At 39.5% G+C, this 27,482-nt stretch overlaps 1 protein-coding gene across 2 annotated transcripts in view; it reads right to left on the bottom strand.

The window, feature by feature from the left end:
- The window catches only part of peli1b (pellino E3 ubiquitin protein ligase 1b), a 177,537-nt gene that overhangs the window by 130,708 nt on the left and 19,347 nt on the right, over positions 1–27,482 (bottom strand). For both annotated transcript variants that reach the window (XM_039739136.1, XM_039739135.1), the window contains one exon: positions 9,952–10,060. The gene's annotated coding sequence lies outside the window, so the exon portion shown is untranslated. The remainder of the gene's footprint in view (positions 1–9,951; positions 10,061–27,482) is intronic.

The raw sequence follows: 27,482 nt of genomic DNA, 5'->3' as shown, positions 1-27,482 counted from the left end.
AGAGATTTAACCACACTCAAGGTCCACTCACCTCTGATTCGTGTGAATGCTAGTTCCTTTGCTCTCAGCTCTTATAAATTTTTACGATTTCCTCATTTTAATACAAGACATACAATTTATTAATTTCCTTCGATGTAGTCCTTTTCTGGAAAATAATTGTATACATTCTAGAGTTTAATTCAAAGAAACCACAATTCGGTCAGGTTTATATTTATGATCACGGGAAGCGATGCAACACACAGCCAATAATGGATACAAATCCATACATCCAAAAGTATCGCACTTTACATGAAATTTATCTGAAAAACACAAAGAAGTTTTCTTGGATTTCTATATGAATTCAAAGGCTCACGCTTGCAAACCAACATGTGAAAAATTGTCAGCGATAATGTTTCAAAAGACGGAGATATTAAAGACAGAGTTGATGGTTGTGTTTATCCAAAAGCACAGCAAGATTCATCGCAAGCTACAGATCCAGGAAATGAATAGCAAGTAGGGACCACATAGGGGTTGGCGAGCTAAGCGAGCAGGGGATATAGCCCCCTAGTTTTTTTAAAGAAGTTAAATGTAATGAATTGGAATAAAATATGGATTTCTTGATTGAAAGGCAAGCTATAACTATTACCATTATCACAACCTACTGTATGTAGTGCTGTTACTCTCTTGCAACCTTTTGCACCAACCATAAGCCAACCTGTCCCCTCCTATTGGGGCAAAACTGAAAGTTCTACATCAAAAACCTGATTTAAGCAGCTTCTAATATAACATAAACACAGTTCTGGGTAGGTTGTGAAAGTGGTATAATGGTGAGATATTACATTTGCAATACCAAACTGAATACATAACCTTGGAGACAATTTGGCCCCACTCAAAATAGTGAGGGAAATGCAAGATTAAAGAAAAAGTTAAACGTCATGAGTGGTAATTGAACCCAGACTTCTAGGTTGAAGGACAGGCATGCTAACCATCACAGACCTGCAATGTCCTGTTTCTCTGTTGATATATCGCACTACAGCATTTCTTGCCCCTCAGTTTAATGCTGTGGGGGCAAAGGATAAAAGCTGTATATTAAAACCCTGCCTTTTTCCAAGAAGTACATAATTTCAAGTTTGTGGCTCAAAAACACAGCTGTGAATAAAAAAAAACAAGTAGGTTTATAGCTATAAAAGAAATTTTAAAAAGCTTTGATCAAATGCACTTTAACTCTTGAAAGCACAAATATTAGGCAAAGAAGCATTCCCAAGGGATCCCACATACTTCGGAAAATGTGTGCAATTAGTTATACAATATACATTAGGAAAAAAATGATTTTCAATAAAATAAAGTTTTTGTTCTGGTTCTGAAATTTAGACAACAGGGAAAAACCTGAAAGACTTGTTTCTAAGCAGGATATGCATATTATAGGTTGGTACATGTTCTGCAATTCAGAATGGCACAGAACAACCAAAGCACAAGTGTCTGACTCAAATCCTCGAAAAATGTGGTAAAGTTACACTATAAAATGTATTGAAAAAAATTTTAGTCACTGCTGCATTAAGGCCATTCAAACAGGAAAATAAAAATTAGTGTGAGAAATTAATATTCCCAGCCATATTAGAGAGGTGGTCTAGTAAGTGCAACCAACATTTTAATGTTATTTTCTATTAATTAAGTCAAGTATTTTTGAATTTAAAGTTTTTCACAATCTATATATATATAAATATAAAAATATATATACATACGTACGTACTGTCACACACGTGCGCATGGGAGGCAGCTAAAGGGCTTGAGTGAAGGCAGTTCGAGGCATGCCGGGTGTGGCAGAGTGCACTGACTCTTTTCTCCCTTGCCTGTAGACCATCCCCGGGGATTTCACCTGGATCTCCTGACATCACTTCGGGACTGAGCCAATGGAAGTCGGCCACACCAGCTCCAGTCCCTCTGATGTCACCTCCGGCTACGAGCCAATGGTGGAAGACCACGTGCCAGATCCATACGACCTCACTTCCTGTCTCCCCCTTTAAAACCTGCCCCTTTTCCTTTGTTTCTTTAGTCTTGTTTTGGACTCGGTAGTGTGCACTTCAGTGCTCTGTATTTTGTTAAAGAAAAACGACTTTTGCAGCCAGGATACCACAATATACGGGTGGCTGCCCCAACTCTTTATCTGTCAATGTCTCGTTCTTGTGACAGTGGCGTAGTCGGCAGGATGGAGAAGTCCCGAGGAGAAGGGGACAGGACCTGCAATATACCCAGGTGGGAGCGTGCGGGGCCGAGTATTCAGGCGGGAGGGTGCCCGTGGTTGGCGTGACCGGTGCGGGCTCCGCTCCCGCACTCATAACTAGCCATCTGGAGTGGCCAGGGAGTGTGCGGGTGGGGCTCACAGAATTGGGCTGCCCTGGAGGGGGGAGGCAAAAGGGACTCAGTATGCTCTCTTGGGGAGAGTGCCTGCCTCCCTCGAAACCAAAGCCCCATTTACCACCTAGGGGTGCCCCAGACTGGCAGGTGAATAAAATAAAAATGGAGGTTGGACCCTGACGGCCAACCAACAAACAAGCCTGGTCCTTATGGGCAATGGTAGGGCATTGGCTACGGCCATTTGAAAACACGCCCTACCAAATAATAGAGCAGGTAGCTTGCTATCTGCTCCTGGAAGCGCTTCCCCGTGGCTTCACCCAGCCGGTTTGGGGCGAGCGGTTCAAGAACATGCTGAGCTCATAGAGCTTATGGAGACGCAGAGGGCGGCCTCACACTCTGGGGAGCAGAACCGTCCTCATGTCAAACTCAGCCGGGTGCGTTCCAAGACCTAGCCCCACCCTGTACAATCCGGAGCCCGATTGGCGTCCGCGGGCGCTGGCGCAAACCGCTTGGAGGCAAGGAGGAATGCAGGTGGAGGGTGAGGAGGGGTTGGTGTGCTCTGGCTAATCCGTTGGCGGTCCCACATACTGGCGTGGTGATCGCCAACGGACACAAGACCACAGGTTTGTTCGACCGCAGCAACATTTCATTGTTGCCCGCCGCTTTGTGCAACCGCAACAGTGGCTAAATTTAAGACCGGTATAACCTGTGTCCACGGAGACATCCGCTGGTACAGGTCCGCCGCTGTGTCATCAGTTACGGAGGGTCAGTTCGTAAGCTCACCGTAGCGTCCTACCTGATCCTCCACACCCGGTGATACTAGGGCGGACTGGTCTAAAATCAAAAGCGGTGAGACACATACCACTCCGGGTTAATTTGGGCCTCGTTATGGACGGAGATAACCCGTCTCAAGCTGCCTCCACGCCGTGTAATCAGCCGGCAGAGAGAGCGAAGCAGTCGCCCTGACTGGCGTGGCAACTCCCGGCCGCCGCGGGCTAACACGTCATCCACCAACGCCGCGGAGCGGGAGGAAACCACGCCCATTGAGGTCGGCGCTGACCCTCTCTCCGTGTTGCGGTTCCAATTTAAAGAAACGCCGGCTTCTTTTAGAAGGGAGCAATGGAATGATGACTCCCTGAAGTTTGTAAAAAATGCAGTGGTCCTTGTCAATGGCCAGCGCACTAATCAGTCGATGCCACAGGGCCCCTACTTTGTGCTAGATAATGACCTCCTTTACCGTGTAGCAATGCATGACGGGCAGGAGACGAGGCTGCTGCTAGTGCAGCGTACCTTCCGGCGGCAGGTCTGTGAGCTAGCACACGCCCACCTCCTAGGTGGCCACCTGGGCACCGAAAAAACTCTGGAGCGGATCAAGCTCCGTTTCTACTGGCCAGGAATTAATGAGGAGGTTCGTCGCTTTTGCGCTTCCTGCCCGGAGTGTCAACTGCGACAAATTCCTAGGAGGGACCGTGCTCCTCTCATTCCTATTCCACTGATTGACGTTCCCTTCCACAGAATCGGGGTCGACCTGGTGGGACCCCTGGAGCCCTCAGCCCGAGGACACAAGTACATTTTAGTCCTCGTGGATTACGCTACACGATACCCCGAAGCTGTTCCGTTGCGCTCAGCTACCTCTAAAGCCATCGCACGGGAATTACTAGGGTATTCGCGTGGGGATCCCCAAAGAAGTCTTGACAGACCAGGGGACCCCTTCACCTCGGAAACGTTCAAGGAGACTGCCAGATTACTGAAAATAAAGCATTTAAAGACCTCGTGTATCATCCTCAAACCGACGGATTAGTAGAGAGGTTTAATCAAACTCTCAAGCAAATGCTGCGTAAGGTGGTCAGCGAGGATGGAAGGAACTGGGATCAGCTCCTCCCCCTCGTCCTTTTGCCTATCGGAAGTCCCACAAGCCTCCACGGGTTCTCCCCTTTGAACTACTATACGGGCGACAACCTCGGGCATATTAGATATTTTGAAAGAAGGCTGGGAAGAAGAGGCTCTTCCCTCCACAAACATACTGGAGTATATCGCGAGTTACGCGATAGATTTGGAAAAATTCGCCTGTCCTTAAAAGTCACATGGAGGAGGCTCAAGCAGCACAGGCCGGTACTACAACCGCGCACGTCTCTTCGGGAGTTCCGCCCGGGAGATCGGGTCATGGTCCTAGTGCCTACCTCCCACTCTAAATTGCTTGCCCACTGGCAGGGCCCCTACGAAGTTAAGGAGAGGAAGGGACTGGTCGACTATTTGGTGAGTCAACCCAATCGTCGGCCAAAGGAGCGGTTTATCATGTGAACCTGCTGAAACCGTGGAAGGACAGGGACCCCGATCCCTCCTCCGCCAGCCCGCCACTCTTCGCCACACACACGACCTTAACTTCGCACGGACTTAAGTCCCAGACAGCGGCAGGAGCTGGAAACAGTTATCCGGACCGCTCGGGAGGTAGTCAGTGAGAACCCGGAAGGACCTCTCTGATTGAGCACAACATCGTGACAGAGCCCGGGTTGTTGTCCGAGAACGCCCGTATCGTCTTCCCGAGGCAAAAAAGGCTGAAGTGGAGCTTGAGATCAAGCGCATGCTGGAGCTAGGTGTGATTGAGGAAAGTTATAGTCCCTGGTCCAGCCCCATTGTGCTCGTCGGTAAGCCTGACGGAAGTTGGAGGTTCTGCAATGACTTCCGCCGGCTTAATCAAGTCTCCCAATTTGATGCTTATCCAATGCCACGCGTGGGCGACCTCCTCGAGAGGCTTGGACAGGCTCAATACCTGACCACACTTGACATGACGAAAGGGTACTGGCAGGTTCCTTTAACGGACTCCGAAGGTAAAACGCGTTTAGTACCCCTAGCGGACACTGGCAGTATCGTGTCCTTCCATTTGGGTTACACGGGCTCCAGCAACCTTTCAGCGCCTGGTGGACAAAGTGCTTCGCCTCATAACTCATACAGTGCTGCCTACCTGGATGACGTGGTCATCTATTCCAGCACATGGAAGGAACACCTACAGCATGTCCAAGCGGTATTACGGACACTTGGTGAGGCGGGCTCGGATTAATCCCAGAAATGCTTCTTGGATTAAGCGGCCAAATATTTAGGCTACCTGGTGGGTCGGGTACCGTAAGGCCACAGTGCTCCAAAATTGATGCCATTCTGAAATGGCCCGTCCATGAACCAAGCGGCAAGTCCAAGCCTTTCGGTTAGCGGGTACTACCGCCGGTTTGTACCCGGTTTTGGAGAGCGGCGCCCTTGACTGATTTAACAAAGAAGAGGGCCCGAACATTGTGGTATGGACTGAAAAACAGCGCTGCATTTGGTGACTTAAAGCAGGCCCTTACGCCCACACCTGTTTTGATGGCACCTAACTTTTCTTTGCCTTTCATCCTCCAGACGGACGCTTCGGACACAGGCCTGGGCGCCGTGCTGAGCCAAAGCGTCGATGGTGTGGAGCACCCCATCATGTTCCTGAGCCGGAAACTGTTGGACCGGGAGACCAGGTATGCTGCGGTGGAGAGGGAGGCTCTGGCGATTAAATGGGCGATTACTCAGCTGAGGTACTACCTGTTGGGCGGAATTCACCCTTGTCACGGACCATGCACCCTACAGTGGATGGCCCTCCACAAGGAGTCGAATCCGCGGGTCACCCGGTGGTTTCTTGACCTGCAGCCGTACAAGTTTTCGCCGTTCATCGCCGGGCGCTCCACGCCAACGCTGATGCTCTTCTCGGGTTCACGACCTCTCGGTTAGGTCGCCCGACCCGCCGGGTCTGGGCTAAGGGGGCCTTGTCACACACGCGCATGGGAGGCAGCTAAAGGGCTTGAGTGAAGGCAGTTCGAGGCATGCCGGGTGTGGCAGAGTGCACTGACTCTTTTCTCCCTTGCCTGTAGACCATCCCCGGGGGATTTCACCTGGATCTCCTGACATCACTTCCGGGACTGAGCCAATGGAAGTCGGCCACACCAGCTCCAGTCCCTCTGATGTCACCTCCGGCTACTGAGCCAATGGTGGAAGACCACGTGCCAGATCCATACGACCTCACTTCCTGTCTCCCCCTTTAAAACCTGCCCCTTTTCCTTTGTTTCTTTAGTCTTGTTTTGGACTCGGTTGTGTGCACTTCAGTGCTCTGTATTTTGTTAAAGAAAAACGACTTTTGCAGCCAGGATACCACAATATACGGGTATACGGGCTGCCCCAACTCTTTATCTGTCAATGTCTCGTTCTTGTGACAGTATATATATATATATATAATATATATACACATATACATACATACAATTATCTATAAAATCTATATATACACACACACCTATAAATATACTTACTAAATGATATATAAAAAGGTAACTCCTCCAGCAGTTTAGAAAGGTGGTCGAAATGGCTCCAGATGAAATATGAAGCAAAAGCCTTAAATCTTACCCAAATCCATTCAATTCAAAGTGGAAAAAGTTCCAATTTCAGAATACATGCCTCATGTGTTTCTGGCTTATGTGTATGACAACAAGTTTTAACAAAGTTAAAAATGTATTTATTTTTTTTAATTAAAAATCAGATTCTTGGCACTATTGTTACTGTGGGAAGGATAAACATTAGATTCCTTGTTCAAAGCAAATGGCATCATAATATATCATATAAAGTAAACTGTTTATCTGTAGCTGCTTAGCATGACAGCGACTTTCATATGAAATTATTTGAAAATGTGGATATGAAATTAAAAAGAAAGAACAGAGTGTTTCCAAAATTTAAAATGAATAACTATAGGAATGTGGAAACAAGCAGTGGACCTGGAGAAAGTATAACACAATGAGTGGAGAATGTGTAATATCCAAAGAGTCAATGTTTTCTAGCGGCTATGGTAGTAGTAGTAGAAGTAGCAGTAGTAAGTCATGTTCTCTGCAGCAAAAACATTTGGTTTTGGTAGGTATTATGTTAATTTTCTCACTGGAAAACCACTAAACAGCAGTTTTCCTGAGCTTTTCTGTAGGTCCAAGCTGTAATATTTCTTCTCTCTTTCTTTTCAATTCTGTCTACCTGCTTTAATTTTCTCTCAACCTCAGTATATTCTAGCTCAAAGAAACCAAACATTTTGTTCACTTCATAGTCTGACATAACAATAGTATAAAATGAGAGCTTATTTGTTTAAATGCTTGGAAAAATTGCAGTTCTACAAGGGAAAAAGGATAACCAATGAGCTTAAATCTTTATGCAAGTAAGATGCAACTGTGCCATTCACAAAATGAGCTACAAGAAACCACATCCCTAGGAGTTGAAAGGTTGTCAGGTGAATGAATGAAGTAAAGAAAACAGCTGGACATTTTAAAAAATTGTGGAGTCTCACAAAAATACATTAGTGGTTTTACAAAAGCTACACAGATACATGCATTTGCATTATTTGTGTAATCTCAACTTGAGAATCAACACTCAGAAAAATGTTCTTTGAAGGACATACTTTGTAAGTTTTAACACTACTCTTTCCTATCCATGTAATTTTCCTTAGGACATCACTAGGAGAGACACTTTAATTTAGAAATAATGCTTAAGATAGGAGCACATGTTTCTGGGGCAAATAGATGTATACTACAATTGTAGGAAAAGTAACTTTGAAATTAAATTACCATACGTATCATTAACTTTTCAAGTAATACAGTCTATTCTGGCTCTATTATTACAACATTCCAAACATGCCCTTTAGTCTGCCTAACCCATTTATCTTCTATTTTCTGTGCTACCTTCTTCACTCTTTTCCTACAATGGTACCTTATTAAATGAGATCTCATTATTTGTGAGTGTGGTTATGCACTGAACTCAACTGCCATAAACTACAGTACACTGATACTAATACCCTATTTCTATTGTGTATATCATCATCATCATCATGGACACATCACACAGATTTGTTTCCTGCCCAAAAATCAGTATATGCCCAATGAACCTCATGGTGTTTCAGTGCAAAGATAGATATCATTGCTGGATTTAGGCATAAGATAAACAAGCCACAGCTTATAGTAGTGTTTCCCAACCTTTATTCCTTTGATGGAACACTTTTTGAAACCAAAAACGTGTCAAGGCACCATACTATTCTACTAACAACAAAAACATTACATCTCATACATGTTCTCAACTGTCCAAAGGGGTAGGACCACCAGAGAAGCCAGTAAAATAAAAATAAAAAAATCAGCTAAGAGATCACCATTAGCAGACTCAGTAGCCACTTTTGGCACATGTTCTTACTGCTTCATCCCTTTGCTTGCCTCAGACGGAACTTGTATGCCCACTATCTACCAGCCCTGTGAGATTTGTTGGCAACCTCACAACCAGCCAGCTTTTCCAGGTAGGTCTGTGCTCCTGGCAGATGTCAACCACCCGATTAGCTTGTCCCTTTCAGGTTCAGACCCTGGTGTGCACTACACTATTACTTCCATTGCACACTTGGGTAGCCCTAACAGCACACCACAAACACTGGCTTAGGGCCTTACAAAATTTCTGAATTGGTTTTTAAAATTGTATGAAGCTTTTAATCTGTCATGTCAAGTCAAGTTGGGGAGCAAGCACTGGTACAGTGCGTTGCCACACCTACTACACAACGAAACAACTCGGGATCCTGGTTGGCAACCCCCCAGGCAGACATGCGGTTCAGTCCCACCCTCTGGAAATGACCCTCTATCTGCCGCAGCCAGGTGTTACGTGGGCGACCCCTTGGCCTGGTCCAGCCACCTGGGTCCCCAACAATGAGGATCTTACGAGCTGGATCACCCTCGGGGAAACTTGCTGCATAGCCATAGTGCCATAAATGACACTCCCTCACAATACAGGTAATGTGCCTCATTCGGGACTCCAAGAGCAACCGCTCATTCAACACAAAGTCAAACCAACGGTACCCAATGATTTTCCGGAGAGACAATGTAAACATTAAATCCATTCATTTTAAAATAATTTGTATGCTTCACTTTAAATATCTTGCTATTAAACATTTAAAATGGATATATATTTTACATTTTTTTTGTGGAGACCCAAGCTCCATTTTTGTTATGCACATTTGACCTTCAGGTGTAACATTTTAACAAGAGGCTTCCAAGCTTGGTCTCACCAAGTCTAAATCGGGCAGTGGCAGATGAATGATGGTCACTGAACTTTACAGAACAAAACAAAAAAAAAACAAAAAAAAGATTTCACTTTCTATTTTTCCAGTTTTCCCACAGTAATTTTAATTTATTTATTTATTTTTTAAAAGCAAAGGCAAATCCATGTGTTAACCCTTTCAAGTATAAGATCAACTTTATTGTTATATGCACAAAGTACAGTGAAATTATTGTTTTCATGCTTGCCATAGACTAGTGACAGTACTACAATATCAAAACAATGATTACACCACCATACTATAGATATAAAAATCTGAATTGGGTCTTGTTCTCTGTTCAAGACTAAACAGTTTTAATTGTATACAATTTGCAAAAAACATAACTAAACATGAATACACTGCATGTTCTTTTAACCTTGCTTTATATGCTTCTGTAAACAATTAGTTATCTAGTTTTAACAAGAAATTAGCCAATCACTGAATTAAACAGACATTTTAATGCTTTTTTCGTTGTCCAAAATTATGTAAGATAAAAAGCATACCTGTTTCCCCACCTTCTCCTTTCTTGTCTTCCTACACCCTTTTAAAGTTAAGGTGTCTGCGCACTCCAGACTAATGAAGAATTTTTAATCCAATGGAGATGTTATATCCCTGGATGAGAAAAAAAGGTATTTCAATTTTAAACAAAACATGTGACTGGGAAACACTCATCATTGCATTATGCAGAATTTGCACAGTGAGAATTAAGCATTGCACACACAGGCACACCAATAGTAACGTAACATCTCCAGACCCACCTAATCCAATTCAGTGTCACAGAGGACTGAAGTTTATGTCAGCAGCAATGAGCATATGGTAGGGAAACAACCCTTGATGTGATGCCAGGTCATTATAGGGCATACAACAGTAATTAGCATAAACCAAATAATTCAACTCCCCAGGGTTTCAAGAGAATATTGATCTGTTAATATTGCAAGTGGTGAAGAAAATACAACAGTACAAGTTTTTATTTTTTAAGTGACAGAAAGTTTAAAGGTATCATAACATATCCCTAGATATAGATATAAACATATCCCTAGCACCCATTATAAAATTTCCAAAATTTAAACACTGCTATTTGTTTATAAGGGACTTTGATTTTTAATTGGCAATGGATAACAAAGATATATTTTTTTTAATTTTAGTGAGAGAACAAAGCACTGTCAAGAGGACTTGTAGTGATTTTAGAACAAAGACCATCCGAGAGACTGGCAAAATTTTATAACCCAAAATAATAATAATTCTTTGCATTTGTATAGCGCTTTTCTCACTACTCAAAGTGCTCAGCAATTGCAGGTTAAGGGCCTTGTTCAAGGGCCCAACAATGGTCCGGAGGGTAGGATACTCCCAAAACACACGGCCTGGTGAGACTGTCACTTCAATAAATCATGTACAATCTGGAACCTGTCTTACATATACAGCACACAATGTACAATTTTAATATGAATTAAGAGTATGCTTTGCAAAACAGCAGCATATTTATGGATGGATGAATTACATTCCATATTTTAAACTTTAATTGAAAGCCTGCCATTTTTTCCTGAGGCCATCTAGGGGTAAACACCTGGGGCCTCATTTGTAAAATTTTGCATGTATTTGAGAGTGTAAATATATACAAACCAAAAAAATATATAGAGCATGTGAATCACCCTCATTCCCAATCATGATACTGCAGAACGTCACTGCCTGATAGAGTAGCTACCTTCTGATGAATCGAGACCTTTTGGGGTCCGGGAAAGGTATAAGACACCATCGTCTGAGTGGGAAGCTGCTATCACCTGGCAGAAGTAATGACTTTTCAGTATAGATGATACGGTAAGAAACATTGATGGATCAGTCAATTACCTTACTAACAAGCCAACCACCATGCACAGCACAGTCACCTTTGTCAAAACTACTTTGCCTCAAAATAAATGAATCACAGGTTGACCCAGGTGACTGACATACTACATTTGCCTATCGTATCTTGGATGACATGTACATTAATGGAATGTACCTGCCTACGTTTAACAAAAGCAGCTTCATTCTTGCAAAGTGACCTTATTGCAAGGATGAATGAAATAAATTACTCTGATTACATTAGGAAAACCAGGAACTGCTTCAAATTGCCTTTTTATGTTGGCAAAAACATTTTTTTTGTATGTAAACTCACATAATAGGCAAAATGGATGTAGTGCCTTGACGGTCAGTTAATGGCTTCCAGCACAGCAGGCATGATGGAGTGAACCTTGGCTAAGATACTGTCAACCTATTAGCGAGTTCCCTGAGAAGTAACAAACAACTTGTAGCTAATATAAACTGACAAAAAAAAAGTTCTTCATTGCAAATTGATAGTATTAACCCTAAAACATGGTCTGTGCATCATATTCATTGTTTTTGAGGTGTAAAATATCGTGTCAATGCACATTATAATAACGGTTCAGTGATATGAATTATTATGCGTGTGAGTTGTCATTTGGTTGCATTTCCCTACTTGATCAACTGTATCATCACTTTCCAGTTTCTCCAAAATGTTACACACACACGGTTCAGAGTTGCCATAAAGATACCCACTTTTCCCTTCTAGTTTTCTTTTATAACTCCTGATGTTTACATGAGAAGTTGTGTGCATTCATTTCGAGCCTCTTTTAGTGCATATAAAAGCTTTATAAATGAGGCCCCTGGACATTTGTTTGTTAGATCTAGAAATCTAGTTGTTCAAACTGCAAAGATCATCATCAAAACTGGCCATTATTACTTGAGTAACAGATAATGACAGACGAAAAGGAAGTTAAGCAGGTTACCTTTTGACAAAACATCTAGGTTGTACACAGTAAAAAACACTGTGTTGCTAGAAGTTTGTGTTTAATTGTAATGGTTCAAAGGTCACATGCATACAGAAATTATTACAGCTCTATAAAGGTCTGCATAATTAGTGAGTTCCATAAAATGAATATGTTAGATGTTAAAGAAGGTGGGAATATAACTATCATGAATGGGTTCAGGTGGCAGGAACATCCGTTTTAAACTGTGACTCAGTGTGCTATATTTGCAGTCCAACAATAGAACTGAAAGTTATCTAGTGCAATGCCACTTTCCTGTTTAGATCCCTGTATTTCTTTATTTTGAGCCGTACTGAATTCCAGATAAATTAAGTTACAACTGAGTATAACATAATGTTAACAAAAAGAGGAAGCTCTGATAAAGATAAAGGATTTAATGCTAACCATATTATTTCTACCAGATTTAATAACATGAAAGAATAGCCATCTATTAATACCTTGTTCAATGATTTCCAAAATATTTCAAACATTAAGTTTGAAAAGAGTTATAAAATCTTCCTTTAATGGATATACCCAGGTATTTTATATGCTCCGAGATATATCTAGTCCAGTCCGGCATGTAAGAGAATTAATCAGGAACAGAACATTTCATATATCAATTAATTTTGAAACAGGAAAGCTTATTAAATCACCTAACATATTTAATATGAGTGGTATTGATAAGCAAGGGTCTGAGGCGTTGAGCACTGTAACATCTGCATAAAAGGATACTGTGTTTGGATCATTCCCTTATAATACCTTTTACTGTATAATATTACTAGCAAAATACCCACGCTTCGCAGCGGCAAAGTACTGCCTTAAAATTTTTGTTAAGAAGAAAATTAAACCTTTTTAAACGGAGGGAAAATATACCAATAATTATTTGTTAAGGATCTCTTTGTATACCACATTGTGAGTTCGGCCCTCCGGTTGTAATATGACCAACCTGTGTGCCGAGTGTACTCTTGAGCATGCAACGTACGTGAACAGTAATCTTGTTTCAAATCTCACAGCTTGGATTGCTGCTGTCATAACTGGTTTGAGTTTCAGGGTTTGTTTCAATTACGACAGTATTTGTAGGACTTGTGTTGAAGTGACATTCGGCATCTATCAAGCGTTGTAAGCATACAACCGGTTTCATCGATAACTTCACATCCAGCTTTTGAGAGTTTAAACATTCATAAACATCAAAGTGTCAAATACTCAAATCGTCACCTGTGAATCTAACATGTTTAAGAGGCACTGGTGGTTGTCGAAAGGTGTAAAATATTTGGCCATTTCGGTACACTTGAAAGCGACAACCGAACAATTCAGCGGTAGCCATCAACTCACATGCAGAACCATAGGTGAAGGGCTTAAGCATTTTACTCTTATAGAGCTCCTGTGTAGTATAATTATCTCCTGTACCGTCATCAGTCCACACCTTGAACCTGTCCCGGTCATTCAATACATAAGACACAATGTTCCTCCGGATATCAAGAGTGAGCCTGATATGGCCATGCAATATGTAACAAAGAGAATGGAAAAGGTAGGTGCCATCTCCGGGCATGGAAACCACTCGGTAAGTGACAGTTCTTTGATCATTGGTGATCACCTCGATAGACATGTTAATGGGGATACGTTGTTAGTAAGTAAGCTGTAAAGAATGAGCCTGCCAAATTTCAGCCTTCTACCTACACAGGAAGTTTAAAAATTAGTGACGTTTGGAAAATTCAATATGGCGGCCGACAGTGGCGTCATACCACTGAAATAAGTACGTACATCGGTTTTGGTTAGCGCAGGGAATTTTGATGTTTGTATTATAATGTGTATATCAAGGTTTTGCCAATGATAGTTAACCCTTAAACCGACACATACTTGGGGTTTAATGCACCCCTGGATGCCAAATACTTTTTAGCTGCACTTTTTAAGTAAACGTAATTATTCACAAAGAAAATGTGAAATTTTAATGGAACACGTTTTTTTTCAATGCAAAAAGCATTACAATTGCTGCAACACAGATCATTTAACACACTGCAAATGAATTGTAAAAAAAAAAAAAAAAAACTACTGCAACAATCTATTATTATATGTTCAAGGTGAAACTAATGTGCAACTGACGCCATTGAAATTTCAGTAATATCACCGAGCCAACTGCGCTTGAACTGTCTGCATGCATACACACAGAGGTAAAAGCTGAAGTTTGCAGGCTCGTCTAGTGCAGCGACTGAATCCCAGAGACAGTGGTTCTTCCGGGGCCCGCAGTGGTTGTGAGCTTGCCGCTCAACGAATGTACAGCACTGACTGATCAGCTGCAGTGTGCTGGCATATTGCTCTGTAAAGCAAATATAGCCGGTTGCGGGGTTCAATGAATGTACATTGCCGAATATACTTGGCTCCGGCATGCTGGCAAATTGCACTGAGAAACAACTTTAGCCGGTTGCAGAGTTCAATGAATGTTCATCGCTGAAAATATGCCATCGCATGTATTTGGCTTTGGCTTGCTTCGAAATTGCACAGGAAACCGACTCTAGCCGGTTGCGGCGTTCAACAAATGTACTTTTCTGAATATACTAGGCTCCGGCATACTGGCAGTAATTAGCTTGTTACACATTTTAGTTTGTTATTTTTTTATTTTGGCATATTATAGTACATGATGTGATAAACTACAACACTTTTCCTTCAGAGTGTGATGATTAAAACATCGTTCTCTGTCTGCAAAATCATTCTTGTGTATTCCTGCTACCTCTACTCCCTCTGAGCATCTCTTCTCAGCAGCTGGGAACATTATCTCATAGAAGAGAGCCAGCCTCACACCAGAGCATGTTGAAATACTCACGTTCCTGCACTGCAATCAGGAATATATGAACTGAATCTTTTATAAACTGTACATTATTGTTTCATTTTATTTGAAGTGAAGCTTTATTTTAACATATGGACTTTAAGACACATCAGTGGCCATTTTTGGTTAAGTTAAATGCACTTTTTGTGTTTAAAGACTATGTACACTTTAGTTTGTACTGTTTAATGTATTTCTTTTTTATTGTGACGGTCACACCAATATAAAACATCTGATTATTTTCAAATTCATATGTTTCACTGGTTGTTATTTTAAATTGATTATTATTAATTTTAATTGTGTTAATGCTGACACATCAGGGTGACATTCACAGGTGGACAGACGTGAGCAGATGAGGCAAGACATGCACTGGAGCCCAGAACAAGATGTGCAACCACAGTTCACAGGCATCAAAATAGTCAGGCATGAAATAATCGTGACTAATCGGAAAAAAAAAATTGAACAATTAATTGATTTTTAAAATAATCATTAGTTGCAGCCCTACCTCTAAAATGTCAGAGTCTGCATTACTTATATAAACTAAAGTTGTGGAATGGAGTAAAGTAATTTAATCTAGGCATGCATATTTGGACCAAACCCAAACCTGGGTAAATACAGTAAACAGATATTCCCATTCAACTCTATCAATGGGATTTTTCAGAGTATAAGATAGCAGAAGCTCTGAAGTCTCAGATGCTGAAGGGGAACATTACATTAAACAATCAACAAACATTTGAAGCTAGACATCTGCCTTTGATAAAACCAGTTTGATTTTGAGATTATATGGAAGACAGAATTCTCTCTATTCTTTAGCTAAAACATTTGCCAGATACTGTTATTGAAGCAACTGTGATAGCTGGAAAATCAGCTTCTGAAAATTTTTTTATTTCCAGGAAAATAATTATGCCAAGAGACTTTCCAAAGTTTCCTATTATGCTGTGCATTGCAATAAGCATAAAACTAATCTAAAGGAATATGGTACAGCAAAACCGACTTGAAGAAAATTATAAACGGGTTGCTCCAGAGTTGAAAATAAAAATATTTTTTGCCAATGCTGCTACACTTTACTGGATTTATTTAAAAACAAAAAAACAGGGCCAGAAAAAAAACTGCATGCAACTGCAATTTAGTTTAGTGGCCTCAGAATTGCGCTACTATTTTCTGCAGAAAATGTGGTCCTGTTGGCTTCATCGGGCTCTGAACTATAGCAAGCATTGGGACAGTTTGAGGACAGGTGAGAAGCAGCAGGGATGAAGATCAGCACCTCCAATTCAGAGCCATGGTCTTAAGCAAGAAAAAGGTGGACTGTCCTCCCAAAATGGGAGGCGAGTTACTGCCTCAAGTGAAGTTTAAGTACCTCGGGGGCTAGTTCACATGCGAGGGGAAAAGGGAGGATGATGTTGACAGACGAATAAAGGAATGGAATTCAGTTACACAATAGTTATATCAATCCTGAAGGAAGAGGTAAAAAAGGAACGGAGACAGAGGGAGAAGCTCTCAATTTACCAGTCAATCTACGTTCCTACCATCACCTATGGTTATGAGCTTTGGGTAATGACTGAAAGAATGAGATTGCAGATACAAGCGGCCAAAGCCAACACATTATGGTGCATGGTACTGTGAATGCAGACAGACTTTTTCTTTTTGGACACACACACTCTTATCATGACACTGCTAGATCTAAACACTATCATGGAGAATTGCTTGCATACTAAAGTGACATTAGCTGCAGGTAGAAGTCCCAGCTTATTTATGGTGCCAAGCAGTGTTGTGTCACAGTACAAAAGTTCTGACTTTGTCCATAAACGGTTCCATAATCTTTAGGACCACAGTCTGGCCAAATCTTTCTCCCATGGGACAACTGGGATCTTATCCTAAATAAGGACAGGCACTGCACATGTACTTTGTCTCCAAATCTGCCACAATCCAAACCTTTATGCCAAATTTGTCAGGCTTGGCTGAGATGTAGTGCAGAAAAGGACAACAGACCCTGGTTGGAAACAGTTGCTAATCAACAGTAATATGTTGTCCTGCCCCAAACAAAAAAAAAAAAAAACAAACTAACTTTTACAGGTAGCAAAAATTTACACCTGGTGTCACAGACTCAAATCAAATGTATGTTTTTATTATATAATCTCTCTATTATAATAAAAAAATCTGGGGACGAAACCAGATTTTTTGGCCAGGAGGGGACTTTTTCAGAGACATACTTTCAGGTCCTGCAAGACGAAACTTTGTGCCAAGAGATTTGACCATGCCCAGGGGCGGAAATAAAAGACAAGGAGTCGATGACAAAGTAGAACGTCGTAAAGAATTCAAAAACATTGGCGTGATACACATGCAGAGCAGGTTAGAGATAATGAAAGTACTAAAATTCAAAAGTATCAAAAAAAAAAAATGATAGTAAAGATCATATTAGCAAAAACAAATGGAAATTATTACTCAGTGAAATAAGGATTTAAACTTCAAGTCGGGGACTAGTAGATCATCTAATTCGTGTTGCCATCAGGGAAAAGTAGCGTTTCTTCCCAATGAAGAGGCATATGCGTAAGAATAAAAAGATTTGTTGTTTGGTGAAAGTGAAATCCACATACGCGAGCGGCAGAGCCGTGAAGTGCCTGACACTTAGTGCAGGCCAGGTGGGTTGGCGAGCGAAGCAAGCAGGGGGCGAAGCTACCTAGTACTAATAATAATAGCAGCTCACTACTTAAAACGGGAAGAACTCAGGCTCAAACTTGGCAGCAGCAGTTCTTACCTCTACACCAGCCAAGCAGACACATCGGTTTTCTGTTGATTGATATTTGGGCTTGGCTTTCTACTCATTGACAGCAACATGTAAATTGAATGATTTCCTTATCTTTGGTTATATTCTTGAATAAAAGTGCATTTGTTATGTTATACCCTTTGTGAAAGTGTTCATTAATATTTGGACTTCAGTCTTCACACCTTATACACTTCACACCAGCTTTTTGTGAATTATTACTATAACGTGAAAAACGTTTCTGTTTAAGTTATGTGTTCAACATTTCTTGCCTCGCATTTCCTGTCATCCTACATTTACCCAGATCGTTGTAGACACGGAACACACATGAAATGTATGTATTCCAAATAATGATGTATTATTTACTCTATATAATTCCAGGCACCTCACAGCCAGGTAAACAGACCAGAGCTGGGAGAACTTCAGCTGTATCAGTGGGGGATGAGATAAGCAGGCTACTTGCTGTTTGTACTGATCAATACATTTGAAAAAAAAAAGACCAAATGAAAAGGTGTGGAATTTAAGGTGGCCCGGCATTAGGACTTTTTTTGTAGGCTCCAGGGATTCTAGTGTTAAAAAAATAGCATATGCTTGCAATATATTAACTGTGACAGAAATGGTCTGACATACAAAAAGGAATTTGCCTGATGACTGAAATTTGTTCTATACAACATAACGTCTCCAAAGTTGCTGTAACCATTCCAGCAAAAAAAAAAGGCTTAAAAACTTGGAATTTATTTCAAATGATTTTTAGTAAAGATGCACTTATATCAGGTTGCAAGCATACAAATAACATCTTTATATATATAAAAAAAAAAACAGCTTAAAATATAGGTATCCATGTCAACTTTCTGATGCTGCAAAATAAAACAGCTACAGTTATGGAAGCAGAACAGGATTACTGCAAATGAATACACATAACCTGCGACCACCATTGTGTGCACACATAAAAGTGTGAGTTGAGCATGCAAAAGTTTTCCATGTGCACGAGAAAGACGATTTTTTATTTTACAGTCACGTACCATCAAGGGCTCTGTAATTTAAAACTGTATTCTATACAATAATTGCTATGAATTGCTTAAAACAGGACAATAATGCAGGACTAAGAGACAAGACATTGTCAAGTTGACAAAGGTAAAGGAAACATGGATCACAAAGTTAAAACCCAAGGGGATACAAGCTCATACTCTCTTTCTACACAGCTACCACAGCAAGGCTGGAAGGAATCTGTATAGAAGGTTTAAGAGAAACTGGTCTGCAAGGTTTTAATCAGCTCAGTTTATTTATTTCTGAATAAATAATTGCTCCATGCTTTAGAAAAGCATCTGACTTAAAAGTACTTGCAACCGTCATTAAAATAATCCATTCATAAAATTCATCTATTAAATTTTTTTAAAACGGTTAATCCAGTTCAATACTGGAGGGAGATGTTGCCCACCCAGGAAGAATTGGGGAAAAGTCAGGAATAATTAGTAGCTATTCAGAGACGTGTAATGTGACAGTTTCAAGCCTCCTAAAACTAATACACAAAAGCAGATATGCCTGCATCCTAGGTTCATTAGTTAAAATTAGTTAAAATTGTAACATGCTGATATTTTGATGTACTTTAAAAAATCTTTATCTATGAAGAGAGGAAGGAAAAAAAATTGTGCTCACCAGGGGCCTCATGTATAAACGGTGTGTACGCACAGAAATGTTGCGTAAGAACTTTTCCACGTTCAAATCGCGATGTATAAAACCTACACTTGGCGTAAAGCCACGCACTTTTCCACGGTACCTCATACCTTGTCGTACGCAAGTTCTCCGCTCGGTTTTGCAAACTGGCGGCACCCAGCGTCAAAGCAATGGTACTGTTCTTGTGTGATTACTCATTATTTTCATGACGCGGCTTTATAAATACACAGAAACTAACTGCATATTGTTTATTAGTGTAATGCATCTGATTGTAATTAACTCGTAACAATATAATGATCCAGGGAACAGCCATAGTATTCCAAATACCATAATTTAGCGTTGTTACTCTCACTTCTTCTTCTTCTTCTTTTAGCTCCTCCCATTAGGAGTTGCCACAGCGGATCATCTTTTTCCATATTACTCTCACTGCACGACTCGGAGTATTTATATCACTGTATCTGAGTGTGAACCACAGCAGCAGCTGATCGGAAAAAGAATTATCGGTATACGGCATTAAGGACACGCTACCTCAGCCACTGCAAAATGTTTTAAAGCCTTTCGTGTACGGACCTCGCGGTTCAGAAACAGTTTAATCCCAAGAACTTTAAATGCACTCAATCAATTGCTCCTTGTAGAACGGTTTGTACTTATAAGTACAATCACCTCACTGCAAACTTGCACTACAGTTATAATATCTCACAACCTGGGCCACTTTATAAAGCGCGTATTTACATATGATGACGATATCATTTTTAAGGTGAAATGCAGCAAAATATGTTTGTTAAATTATACACATAAAACTTTAACTTCATTTAAATAATCTATATTCTTCACTGGGAGTGTCGTGAAGGATAGAATAATTAAACATGTACTACGAAGATATTTCAATGTTCTTTAAACGTTTTGAAGAATCGGCGCTAAGCTTACAGATGGCTTAACTTTTATTACAGAGCTGATTGTGTGGTGATCGGTTACTTGGGGAAAGAAAAGCAAGGACTCTTGGGGCGATTATTGAATATAAAACAGAAAGAGAAAATAACAACACAGCTAAAAACGCAGCGACAAATTTCAACAAAAGATAAATGCTTGTCATGAGCACGAGGCTCATGAAACACATGTTTAATAATGTGCTTTAGCTCCTATCATCATGAAAATGACATCACGTATACATCTCAGTATTTTAGTTATTCAGAGAGCTGTAATATCATGAATGTAATGGATTCTGTGTCCAGGTGGAGGAAGAGAGCCAGTTTAAGAAGCAAGTAGTGATTCACACACATAGATCACATACGAGTAGAAGATCAAATACAAAACAAAGCATTTAACGTGCTACTTTAATTACGATGTAATTTTGAGAAACTGGTTAATTAAACGATTTTAAGATGAAGTTTATAATGTTCTACTAAATGACAAAATAAACTACGTGATTAAAGTGGAAATGTTGAGATTGAAGTTGACATTTTGTGCTTTTTCCCCCACTGTGTGCCTTTTTTTCTCTGTACCCTAATAAGCTTTTATATGACACTCAGACAGTGGGCTTACAACTCGCCTTTTCACGGCGACTTTGATATGCGACTTCTTTTTTATTTCCAGCACTGTGCAACTTTGTGAACGTGAGCTTTCAAGTTTCTCCAACACGCTATGTCACTCGATCAACTTCATTTTGTTGATTATACCACGGCTTATTTGAACGAATAGTATGTTTTTCCTTTGCCTCCACTTGGTATTCGCTGAAATTCTTATATTTTCCCCGTGCTTTTCCCATTGTCTTTTCACAGAAGGCTGCGCTTAAGGGCGATTTATATTGATTTGCATATTCAAATAGGCGTAATTCTGGGAGGATTTGGGGCGTTACAAAATGCGCGTGCACGAGCGTTAGTTTTCACGCTGATCGGGATTTATGTAACGAAAGAACGTGGAAGTTGGAGTACGCACAGATTCCTGCATCTGGATTTTTCTGTGCGTAAGCACATTTCGGCTTTTGTGCTTACGCCATGTTATGGTGCGAGTTCTACGCACGGCGTTATACATGAGGCCCCAGGAGAAAGCCTAACATTACACTTTTAAATAAGTCTGATCCAGTCAATCTCTAGCAACCACCCTAGCCTGTTGTGTGTGTCCAGCAGATAATGCTGATCACATGCCCATGCCCATGCCCAGTACTGCAAACAAAAGCACCCAACATCCTCTCTGTTTCTCTGTGATTGCTATCAAATACCACAACATAGGTCACACAACAAAATGAATGCACATGACAGGAAACTTTTTTTTCTCTCCAATAGAGAACTTTATGTAAATGCAAAATAACAAGCAGACGCATGTGGATTTTGTGCACGAAAATGAACTAGCCCACTGAAAGCAAGTGTCAAAATATATAGAAATCAAACCCTCATTAATGCAAATCTCTATATATGCACAGGTATGAACCGCCAAAAACTAGACAACCAAACAAAGCCAAGAATGGTGGTACAATGCTACGCTGTGTACAACTGGAAAGAGGTGAACAAGAAATTTCAGGTCCCAAATGCTGCTATGGTTGTAGGTTTCCTCAGGGGTGCCTAAGCTCAGAAGTTGAAAGTAGTAAACATAATTTGAATTTGTATGGCCCACCGACCATCCATCCAAGTGGGGTCTTTATAGCACGAGGTCCCTCTTCTTTGCTATGTATGACTTTGCCAAATACTATGTGGATGTTAATACCTATTAGATATAATCTATAAATGGTAGACAAATACCTTCAAGATATGTCCACTTTGTAATGTCCTCCTGCTGTGGAATATTGGTATAGTTATGGGAAAGCATGATTGGTTTTTCCTCACTATTGAACACACTGTTAGCATCCACAGGTGGCAGCGTCCATAAAAATCAACTTTCCAAGGAAAATGCTAGGTTGATCACATTATTCCTGCTACTGTCTTAATATTTCTGAAATCTCTAAACTTAAGTTGATGAACTGCACAACAGCACAATCTCAGAAGCTGTAAAGCTTTAAAAAATAATGTGTGTTAAATAGTTATGTTACTCGTTACTTTAAAAAGTAATCAAATACAATACTTATTTTGCTGAAATAAAAATACCAATGTAATCAGTATTTTCGTCAGCCAGTGTTTATACCGCAAATCATCAGGGGCTCACGTCGAAGATGAAAAAAGGGGATAGATGTTATTTAACTCACATAAAGGAATGAATTTATTTATAAAACACAAGATAATTTACCACAGGCTTAATGCCTGCTTTCAGAGTCACTGTGGACTATGATAATGTTTAAATCTTTTAAAACATTTAGCGTTTTGACAAACCTGCATACGTAATTGCAAATTTTTAAGAAACCAGCTTTCAGTACTAATTGGGTTACTCACCTTATTCCGGTTATTTGAGTGCATGTAAATGCACTGGATGAAAGCATGAATCCAAGGCAAGGCTGTAGTAGATTAGTATGAAGAAAACTAATGGCCGGTTTAAGACCTGAGCTTCATTTCATTAAAAATATGAAGCAAAAACTGTCGTCCATCAGCTTTTCCAATCTATCTTATCTATTTAAATAAAGTCAGTTTTGCATGGATAAACAAACACATATTGCTCTATCACAATGTGCAATTGTTATTTTCTTTTATGTATCGGACTCTCTGAAATAGAACTAGATACTCATGGATAAATGTTCTCAGTAAAAAAACATTAAAATTTCTATATGTTAAAGTCATAGCAGAGGAACACATTTTCAAATGACTATTTTTATATTTATCACACTGTTCTCAAATATGAGGGAAAGTGACATGAAACTACTCCTTCATTCCTAGCTGCAGGTGCATAAATGGTACTCCGCTCCAGACCCTTTCTTTCATTTCTATCTAATGCTATCATTAGCAGCCATTACTCAAAAACACAAATTTACATGCTAATGATATTTGATAAAATTTAAAGCTTTTATTTTTTTAAAACCTAATTTCTGCAAAGTAGAAATAATTCAAAATGAACAATGTTTCTTATGCTGTAGGAACTTGTTAATTTGTCTCAAGAAAAACTGACTAGTATATTATGAGGCTCTTTAAATCATTCATTTACTACACAACAGTAAGTTCAATACACAGCAACAAAGATCACAATGAGAACTAAGAAGTACAATCATCCATTCATCCATAATCATAACATTGCAATTCTTAAATCAATTAATTGGGTACCAATTAAGTTTAGAGGAAATTTTAATATGTTTTCAACATAAAAACTCAAATACGTATACATTATAGAATATATTCGGGACGATATAGTGTACACTGCAATCTCAAGATGCAGTTCTTAATATTTCAAGTTTGTACTTTTTGCTATGATATTAGAGAGCCCCCATTTGTCTTAGCAGTTAAATTGAGACTGGACTCATCATTTTTACATAGCATATACATGCTAGAGTCTACTGAGGTTATTTTTATATAACTATATTGTATTGCCTTTAATTAAGTATAATAATTGCTTTTGATTTGTCATTACCAAGTCATTTCCATTTTCTCTTTGTTTTGGTGATGGCACCTGGCCTTGCAGAAGATGCCTCACTTTATATAATGAACCTATTTTCAGGCATTTTTTATCCAAATGAAGCCCTTCAGTGTTTCAAAATTTGTTTTGTGTTTGTTGCATTTCACTTTTCATAACTGTAATTATTGTAAAGAAATAGGCTAATAAGTAGAATGTGCTTACTAGTTCTGTTATGCCATTACTTCACTTAGTGAGGTTAAGAATGAAAATTAGTGGTCCTTAAAACTTTGAAAAACTAATTACTCAACACAATTTCAAGATGTGGGTATTCCAAAAATTTCCAGGATAAATACAGAACTGAAACTACTTTGGGAAGCACATCCTTTAGCTAAAGGGCTCTCAGTCTGTAAAATGATGTCCCGATTAATATAACAGAGGAAAGATCAGCCTCAGTAATAAAATCTTGGGAAATACACATTTTGCCATGGCATACTTACTGCTGCTGATAACTACAGTATATCAATATGAATAACAATTGTGGCTATCACCAATACATTCTTCAGAGGTCTTTCTCCTGCTCTCAACTGTTGAGTGTTTTTTTTTTTTAATCTTTGACACAGTTGTTCAAAATAACAATACGAACATGTAATAACTTGCTTAAAGTATAGACTTGATTTTATTTAAAGAAAAAAGTAAGCATAGTATGTTAAAAAAAACAAAATATAAATAACACTAATACAATAATGCTGTTGAGAGCTTTACATAAATGTCTTATTAAGAAGGCAAAAACAGTGTGTGTGTGTATATTGTTTAAATGTCTCATGGCTACTTTTTGTCACATCGCAAATAGTTTAATGCAAAACTAACCTTTTAAATTAACTGCAGTCACATTTTTTATGATTTTGACCATATTTATTATGGTTATTAAATGTATACGCTAGCAAGACTATGAAGCAAATTACCTAACTACTGCAAAATGTAACCCGTGCCCAAAACATGGCAGTTTTTGCTGTTAAAAGTAACTTTTTACCTTTTGTTATATGGCTTATCTTTTCCTATTGTAAATTTCACTGAAGCAACAGCTTCTTCTAACCCATCAGGGAAAAAATGCAATTTGTAGACATTGGATTCTCAGTGTAATGTTAAACTCTTGTACAGAAATAATTCATGGTTTTGCTGCACTATAAAATGGTCACAGACACAAAATCTTTCTATTTTTCATGAACTTCTAGCAAACAGAGTAAGTAAGGCAATTTTCATAACATCACGGAGTGATGGGATTGTATGGCGCCTGTTGAGGATGTTTACACCCTCAATCGATTCGGTATTAAAAGGAGCACAATCTTCTGGCAAGTGATTAGCTATCATACCTATTGTCTCTTATGCCTGTTGGTACTTGAATGATATGCAGGCTATGATTTGGTTTTCTTAGATTTTACAGCCTAATCATATTTTATTTTATGATCACTCTTTAGGAGGTTATATACATTTGTGGCATTGCCATGACTGCAAAACATAGTATGCACAGTACATGTCATTAACCTATCATCATCATCATCATCTTCTACCCGCCGGAAAAACTCCACACAAGAGAAGAGTAACCTTTTTCGGTACCAATACAGGTATTTTACTTCATTTTTGAGAAAGTGGTGTTTAACTAATGTCACTCATTTCAAAGATTGTATGTCCTATATCTTTCTTAAACACTCACACATCATAGTGTGCTTGAGGTTAACTGGCACATACTATGGACATTCAACAAATAAGAGGAGCTCAGTTAAGAGAGTCTCCGATACCATCAGAGATGGTTTTATGTACCGATTATCGGAAAAAAAATGTTTCAGAAATTACCATATTCTTGATTCAGGTTGTAATTGAGAAACTAATTGACAGCATAATTTTAATATGATTCATTTTGCAATCCTACAGTGAATTAACCATGGGTGACTCCTTCATTGTGTTTATCACAATCAAGGAACTTGCCTCAAAAAGAGATGAAATGAATGCTACCTTTAAATAACTGTTTTGATGCTGTCCATAAGAAGCAAATTATCCCTGCTCAGCTCTTACAGTTTCCAAAATTATTTTTTTCAATTGGGGCAGCACGGTGACGCAGTGGTAGCGCTGCTGCCTCACAGTTAGGAGACTCAGGTTCACTTCCCAGATCCTCCCTGCGTGGAGTTTGCATGTTCTCCCCATGTCTGCGTGGGTTTCCTTCGGTTTCCTCCCACAGTCCAAAGACATGCAGGTTAGGTGCATTGCCGATTCTAAATTGTCCCTAGTGTATGCTTGGTGTATGGGTGTGTGTGTGTGTGTGCGCCCTGCGGTGGGTTGGCGCCCTATCTGGGGTTTGTTTCCTACCTTGCGCCGTTTGTTGGCTGGGACTGGCTCCACCAGACACCCGTGACCCTGTAGTTAGAATATAGCAGGTTGGATAATGGATGGATGTACATTCAATTGAGCACTTGCAAATAGTACAGAAAATAGTCGACACTTATACTGTATGATAGGCATACATTCAGAACACGGTTTGGAAGTGATAATTATGGGAATGCATTTCCTCTGGGGGAGCGCTTACATTATTGTTTAAAGGCAGTAACAACTCACAATGAGATATAAACAGAAAGCACACCACAGTAAAGAAGTTGTTAAAATCTCATGATGTTACAGTTGTTGGACCTTTCACCTTAAGTCCCTGACTAAGTAAAAGACGGTTTTTGGATATACCTACAGAATCAAAGTCACGTAATGTAAGGTTACAGACATTTTGGAAACCAATCAATGCAAGAACAGGTGTAAAAGTAAACAAACACACACACCGTTGACAACTCAGCTGCTGTACTTCACCATCAAAAATTCAAACTGATTTTTATAAACTAAAACTAATCAAAAAGATTTCACAAACAAGTTTTTCCTTTGTATGTTAATTCTGCAGTTGAATTTTAAACAAACAAAATGTTTTGCTGTTTTAAAGACTGGTTTTGCTTTTAATTGAGGTTAGTTAATCTAATAATTATTTCATTCTGAATCTGTGAAATATAACTAAAAAAAGAATTCAACTCAAATGAAATATAATGTAAACCTAGACTTATAAAAATGCAAACAAATAAGTTTCCAATATAAATGAAACATGTAAATGAAATATCAACTGAGAGTCAGTAACTTCTTATTTAAAATACCTTCTTATGTATATTACAAGAATTGTCATGAAACCGATTTTTGATCAATATGCCTTTAAGGAATATTACCTGGTAAGTACACTTTAGCTCAGCTTTGCTTTCCTCTTAAAACACAAGAAAATTAAAAATATTTAACCTTAATAATGAAAATCAAGTGAAAGAACCAAGGTCAAAATGATGTATAAATGCTGCAAAGAAAAAACTGGTGATCAAAAACAAATAGAAGTACCCTGATCTGGTTTACTGAGAGTGTCACATAACAATGAATGTAAATAAATGTAATTTATCACATGCAGCATGGGGGGCTAATGTTACTGCCTCACAGCTTCAGGAA

The sequence above is a fragment of the Polypterus senegalus genome, chromosome 16 (genome assembly GCF_016835505.1).
Source record: "Polypterus senegalus isolate Bchr_013 chromosome 16, ASM1683550v1, whole genome shotgun sequence".
Classification (NCBI taxonomy): Eukaryota; Metazoa; Chordata; class Cladistia; order Polypteriformes; family Polypteridae; genus Polypterus; species Polypterus senegalus.
Note: the sequence above shows the minus strand (reverse complement) of the source record. Positions and strands in the feature narration are given on the sequence as shown.